Source organism: Coenobita brevimanus, chromosome 71 (genome assembly GCF_032717465.1).
Source record: "Coenobita brevimanus isolate Jiangsu-jjx chromosome 71, ASM3271746v2, whole genome shotgun sequence".
Lineage (NCBI taxonomy): Eukaryota > Metazoa > Arthropoda > Malacostraca > Decapoda > Coenobitidae > Coenobita > Coenobita brevimanus.
This window is the reverse complement of record NC_137024.1, coordinates 22,618,216-22,625,245: the sequence shown is the minus strand read 5'-3', so window position 1 is coordinate 22,625,245 and position 7,030 is coordinate 22,618,216. Positions and strand designations below refer to the sequence as shown.

At 36.9% G+C, this 7,030-nt stretch overlaps 1 non-coding gene across 1 annotated transcript; it reads right to left on the bottom strand.

Moving 5' to 3' along the window:
- Positions 1-228: 228 nt before the first annotated feature.
- On the bottom strand, positions 229-347 carry LOC145406975 (5S ribosomal RNA). Its single transcript, XR_013898641.1, has one exon. It is a non-coding gene; the product is annotated as a 5S ribosomal RNA (ribosomal RNA).
- Positions 348-7,030: the final 6,683 nt, after the last annotated feature.

The following is a 7,030-nucleotide window of genomic DNA, read 5'->3' as shown; positions in this document are numbered from 1 at the left end:
CATTCGAAATTTCTTGTTTGTGTCGGGAACTTCAAAATCAATTGAAACATTGATCTTAGACATCTCATGTGCCACCTCTCTTTACATGTTAATGGATTTCATGTTGTATATTTCCTCATTCATTCATTCATTGCCAGAGGCCATGTATCCCAGACGGGGTGGCCAAGGGTTAATTGTTTTACAGGGAGGGGCACTAACCCTCCACCAACCCCACTTGACATGTAGGGATGCCAGCAGCATCTGGTGTTCCCAGGCGGTCACCCATCCAAGTACTAACCAGACCCAACGTTGCTTAACTTCGCTGATCGGACGGGAAGCGGTGTGCTCAACGTGGTATGGCCGTTGGTTTCCTACTGGTGGTCGACCTGAATCATGCGGTTTTAGCATCACTCAAATCACTCTAGTTATAAAGTAATTTTCCAAACGATCTCAAGTTCATGTAGTGTTTCTTCAACCTGCAACTTTTGTAGCTGTCATACACAATACACTCTGTCTATTGAGATGAGGAATGATTACAAATGATCGTCAACATCATCATCCAACAGTACGTTGCCACATGAGGAGCGCAGGAGCCAGTGGTTAGGCAAGTTGATCATGACACTTATGAGACTGAACAACCACACACATCCCTGATTGACTTTAATTGATTATATATCTCTGAATTGTGTGTTTGTATTTTCTCGGATAAATTTGCAGATGAGGGACAAAAGCTCATCAATATTTCTTCTCGCAAGGTATCAGTTTGGAAAGATTTTAACTAAGGGAATGTGTCGTATCGTGTACCATGAACCTTCATAATGTGCAAATATCATTTATCTTTGCATTCAGTCAGGATGATCGTTGCAATTTTCAAGTGCATTTACTGCAGATAAAAAAGAACACATTCGAATTTTCTCTCTTTTGTCGAGGACCCCTACATCAATTGAAATTTATTGATCTTAAACACCCCAGATGACACCTCTCTTTACGTTTCAATAGAATTTCTATTTTATGTTTTCTAAATGTGATTTTTCTCACCCTCAGAAGTGTCTTCTGAGTTGCTGTAATAATAAGGTGTGTTTCTCAATCAATTTTGAATACAGTTATGGAAGTTGCATATTTAACGATTTCGCAAAAAAAAAAAAAAAAAAGTTTAAACATTCATCACCCAAGTAAAATAGATTTGAACTATCCTAAAAGAGAATGGTATCAGCCGTAACTAGTTCACCTTTGGCACTCCCTATTATCAGTAATGTCAAGGCTAAAAAATATGAATATACTTAACGAAAATAAGAAATTAAGTTAATCTCAACTCGGCTGACACAAGACGACGTCGACCTTCCCGCAACCTGATTTTTTGCTTCTCAGAGCCATCATGAATAATAAAACTGCGTATATGAGGAACCAAGTAATGATTATTAATTGTATATCTCAGTAAGACTATGTATTTAGTTTTTCCTAATAATGTGTATATGATAATGAATAAATAAAAGATGTTCTTGTAAACGGTCTATTGCCCTTCGGAGTGATATTTACCTTCATAGATTTGAATATTGATGTCACACGAATTGTCATACTGCGAAAATATTCAATATTGTACAGTATATTTGATTAACAGGCTGAAGATAACACTTTAAAGTGCTAGTTTTGCAGATGAAAAAAAAAAATTATTTCTAAATATCCAAGTTGTTTTCAGGTCCCTAATGAAACGAACCTTTATGGACTTAAAACACTCAAATGGCAACCTTCCTTTCCCGTGAATCGATCTCACCTCATGTAGCGTTGTCACTGATTTTTTTCCGAGACGGAATTTTCTGACCCTCTGAAATGTTTTCTGAATTTTACATCCAATTAAGAGTTTTTCCCACCTAATTTAGAGTACATTTGTCGATGTTGCAAAATAAAGTGTTTTCAACCTCAATTATGCGGTTTCTTTAGAATCACTCAAATGACCCTCTTCATAACGTAAAAATCCAAACTATCGCGAGACGACATTAATACATTTCATTCAGTGTTTCTTCAACTTGCATTTTTGTAGCGGGCATACAATGTATCTCTACGATGAGGAATAACGTTATACAAGATATTTAACTATATATTTCGGTATTGTGATAGTGTTTGTACTTTCTCGTATAAATTTATAGATGATAGTCAAAAGCTGATTAATATTCCTTCTCAAGTTTTATCAGTTTGGAAATTTTTTAACTGTGGAAATATGGCTCATTCAGCGACGATGCTTGATGTAATTTTAAAGTGCTTATAATGCATATAAAAAAGATTTGTGTCGGGGACGCCCACATCAACTGAAACTTTTTGTTCTTATACATCTTAGATGCCAGCTGTCCTCGTGTCAATCGATTTCTTGTTATGTTTCCTAAATGTGATTTTTTTCACCTTCAGAAGGTCTTCTGAGTTTTGGTAATAATAAGGTGTTTTTCTCAATTAATTTTGAGTACATTTGCATAATAAACGATCTCGACCAAAAATAAAGCTTTCACTCCAGTAAAATAGTTTTGAACTACCCCAAAAACGAATGCTTTCAGCCGTAACTAGTTCACCTTTGGCACTACCTTTTATTAATGAATTTTTTTTTTTTTTTAAGTAAATAGACTCACCAGAAATTAAAAATCCAGTTAATCTGAACTCAGAAGACAACGGTTCAGATCCAACCTCCTGCAACTATATTTAAAGAAGCATCATGAACAATAAAAATGCGTACTTGGGAAACCAAGTAATGTTTATAGATTGTGTATCTCAGCACGGCTATATATTTAGTTTTTCCTAGTAATGTATATATTATGATCATTAAATAAACGATGCTCATGTAAACGATTTATTGCCTTTCAGAGTGATATTAGCTTAGTAAATATGAATAATGATATCACACGAACTGCGAAAATATTCCACAGTTTATATTTCATTAGTGGCTCAAGATGACAGTTTTAAGACCAAGTTTTGCACATAAAAATAACAAGAGATTTACCTACAAAATCCAAGATGTTTCTAGGTCCCTGATGAAAATCTCTGGTCTTAAAACCATCAAATACAGCCTTCCTTACATGTTAATCGAATCCATCCAATGAACTACCTCATTTAGCCTTGTTACTGTTTTTTTTTTTTGGGGGGGGGCGAAATTTTATCTCAGAAATGGTTTCTGACCTTTTGATATAATTAGAAGTGTTTCTCAGCTAATTTAGAGAACATTTGTGGAAGTTCCAAAATTCAGTGTTCTCGACCTCAGTCATGCGGTTCTTGCATTACCAAAATCACCCTCGTCATAAATTATCAAAACGATCTCAAGACGACATTGTTACAGTTCATGCAGTGTTTCTTCAACCTGCGATTATCGTAGCTGTCATACACTATATAGTATGTCTACTGAGATGAGGAATAAGATTACAAATGATCATCATCAACATCATCATCATGAGGACCGCAGGAGCCCGGGGTTAGGCAAGTTGATCCTGACAGTATGAGAGTGAACAAACACACTCATCCCTGAGTGGCTTTAATTATATATCTGAATTGTGATAGCGTTTGCACTTTCTCGTATAAATTTAGAGATGAGAGACAAAAGCTCATCACGAGGAATCAGTTTGAAAAGATTTTAACTAAGGGAATGTGTCGTACAGTGCAACATGAACCTTCATAATGTGCAAATATCTTTCTTCTATTCGCATTCAGTCAGGATGATCGATGCAATTTTTAAGTCCATTTACTGCTGATAAAAAAGAATACTCATTCCAACTACCTCGCTTGTGTCGGGGACCCCAACATCAATTGAAACTTATTGTTCTTAAACACCTCTGATGACACCTCTCTTTACGTTTCAATCGAATTTCTTGTTATATGTTTTCTAAATGTGATTTTTCTCACCCTGAGAAGTTTCTTCTGAGTTGTGGTAATAATAAGGTGTGTTTCACAATCAATTTTGAGTATATTTGTGGAAGTTGCATATTTAATGATTGCGCCAAAAAATACGTTTATGCAGCCATCACCCAAGAAAAATAGTTTTGAACTACCCTAAAAGAGAATGGTATCAGCCGTAACTAGTTCACCTTTGGGACTCCCTTTTATCAGTAATGTCAAGGCTAAAAAAGGCGAATATAGTCATAGAAAATAAGAAAGAATTAATCTCAACTCGGCGGACACAAGGTTTCAGGTCGACCCTACCGCAACCTGATTTTTTGTTTTCAGAGCAATCATAAATAATAAAGCTGCGTATATGAGGAAACAAGTAATGATTATTAACTGTATATATCTCAGTACTACTATGAATTTAGTTTTTCCTAATAATGTATATATGATTATGAATAAATGATTTTCTCATAAACCGTCTATTGTCCTTCGGAGTGATTTCTACCTTCATAGATATGAATAATGATATCACACGAATTGACGTACTGCGATTCCATATTGTACAGTATATTTGATGAATAGGCTAAAGATAGCACCTAGTTTTGCCGATTAAAAAAAAAAAACAGTTTTATCTCTAGAAATTCAAGTTGTTTTCAGGTCCCTAATGAAACGATACTTTTTGGACTTAAAACCCTGTGAATCGATCTCATCTCATTTTACGTTGTCACTGATTTTTTTCCGAGACGGAATTTTCTTACCCGCAGAAATGTTTTCTGAATTATATATACAATTGGGAATTTTTCCCACCTAATTTAGAGTACATTTGTTAATGTTGCAAAATAAAGTGTCTTCACCCCCAATCATGCATCACTCAAATGACCCTGCTCATAACGTAAATACGCAAACTATCGCCAGACGACATTAATACACTTCATTCAATGTTTCTTCAAACTGACTTTTTGTTGCGGGTATGCACTATTTGTCTACGAAGATGAGGGATAACGTTATAAAAGATAATTAATTATATATCTCCGTATTGTGATAATGTTTGTTCTTTCTCGTAAAAATTTATAGATGATAGTCAAAAGCTGATTAATATTCTTTCATGTTAAAAAAATACTGATATAGCAGATCTCTTCGCACAGACATTCTCCTCCAATTCCACCTTAGACGATTCCGGTGCTGTTCCTCCATCACTTCCCCCCTCTGACTTACTCATGGCTGACATTAAAATTTCTTCAGCTGATGTCTGCCATTGCTGGCCTCAATACTTATAAGGCATATGGGCCTGATGGAGTCCCTCCAGTTATTCTCAAGAACTGTGCTTCTGTGCTTACACCCTGCCTATGCAAGCTCTTTCGCCTTTATCTATCAACTTGTACCTTTCCTTCTTGGTGGAAGTTTGCTCTTATTCAGCCACTCCTAAAGAAGGGTGACCATTCCCAACCCTCTAACTATCGTCCAACTGGTTTATCTTGTATCTCAAAAGTTTTAAAGTCAATTCTTAATACAAAAATTTTAAAGCATCTTTTCTGTCACAACCTTCTTTCTGATGGTCAGTATGGGTTCCGTCACGGTCGCTCTACTGGTGATCTTTTCACCTACCTTTCAGACTCCTGGTCATCCTCCTTTAGGGACTTTGGGGAAAGCTTTGCCATTGCACTTGACATCTCAAAGGCTTTCGATTGAGTCTGGCATAAATCTTTAATTTTCAAACTGCCCTCTTACGGTTTCTATCCTTCTATCTGTGCCTTCATCTCTAGCCTCCTTTCTGGTCGTTCTGTAGCCACTGTTGTAGATGGCCATAATTCTTCTCCTAGATCTATCAACAGTGGTGTTCCTCAGGGCTCTGTCCTATCACCAACTCTCTTCCTTCTATTCATCAATGACCTTCTAAGCTGTACATCTAACTCTATCCACTCTTATGCTGATGACTCCACCCTTCACCTTTCCATTCGGTTCCCGCAACGTCAATCTCAGCAGTTGCTTCAACAAACAAGCGATGAGGCTATGGCACACCTAATGTCTGACTTGCCTCGTATCTCCGACTGGGTTAAAAATAATCTGGTTTTTAGTTCATCAAAGACTGTTTTTACACCTGTCAACCCGACAAAATCTTCCACAGGTATACCCCACTAATGTTTAGTAATATCCAGCTTAATCCTGCATCATCCTTGAATATGCTTGGGGTTTCATTTACTCGTGACTTATCTTGGAAATATCATATTGCATCTCTTGTAAAATTTCCTTCCAAGAGATTAGGTGTGCTAAGCCGACTCCGTTCTTTCATTACCCCTACACAATTGTTAATTCTATACAGGGATTTAATCCGCCCCTCTCTCATGTGTGGGGAGGCTCCCCATATACAGGTCTTCTCAATAGGGTGGAGTCAAAGGTTTTTCGTCTCATTAACTCTCCTCTTACTGACTCCCGTCAACCTCTGTCTCTTCGTCGCACTATTGCATCTTTATCTCTTTTCTATCGCTGCTTCAATGGTCATTGCTCCTCTGAACTGACTGCATGCATTCCTCCACCTCTACGACGGGAGCGTTGCACCCGTCTAGCAGCAAACTCTCTAATGAAAGAGTTAACCGTTACTTCCAGTCCGTCATTTATGCAACAGATCCACTCTGGAACTCTGTCAGTATTTCCTGCGTCCTATGATCTCCAGTCTTTCAAACGCAGTATGTCCAGGCATCTCGAAATGATTGGATCGAATTTGGCTCTCTTTTGTATTTTGTTTCTGTTGGAAGGAACAACAATTGTGGGCTCACGGCCTTTGGTTCCTTCTTCCTCAAAAAAAAAAAAAAAAAAAAAAAAAAAGCTTTGAAAAATTTTACCTAAGGAAATGCAGCCCACGGTGTAACACGAACCTTCATAATGTACAAATATTTTTTTTTTTTAACATTCAGTGACGATATTCTATGTAATTTTAAAGTGCTTCTACTTCATATAAAAAAAGAATACTCATTGGACCCCTACGTATTTGTGTCGGGGGCCCCCACACCAATTGAAACATTGTTCTTAAACATCTCCGATGCCAGCTCTCTTCTCGTGTCAATCAGTTTCTTGTTATATGTTTCCTAAATGTGATTTCTTCACCTTCAGAAGGTCTTCTGATTTTTGGTAATAAGGTGTTTTTCCCAACTAATTTTGAGTACATCTGTGGAAGTTGCATAACTAACAAACTCGA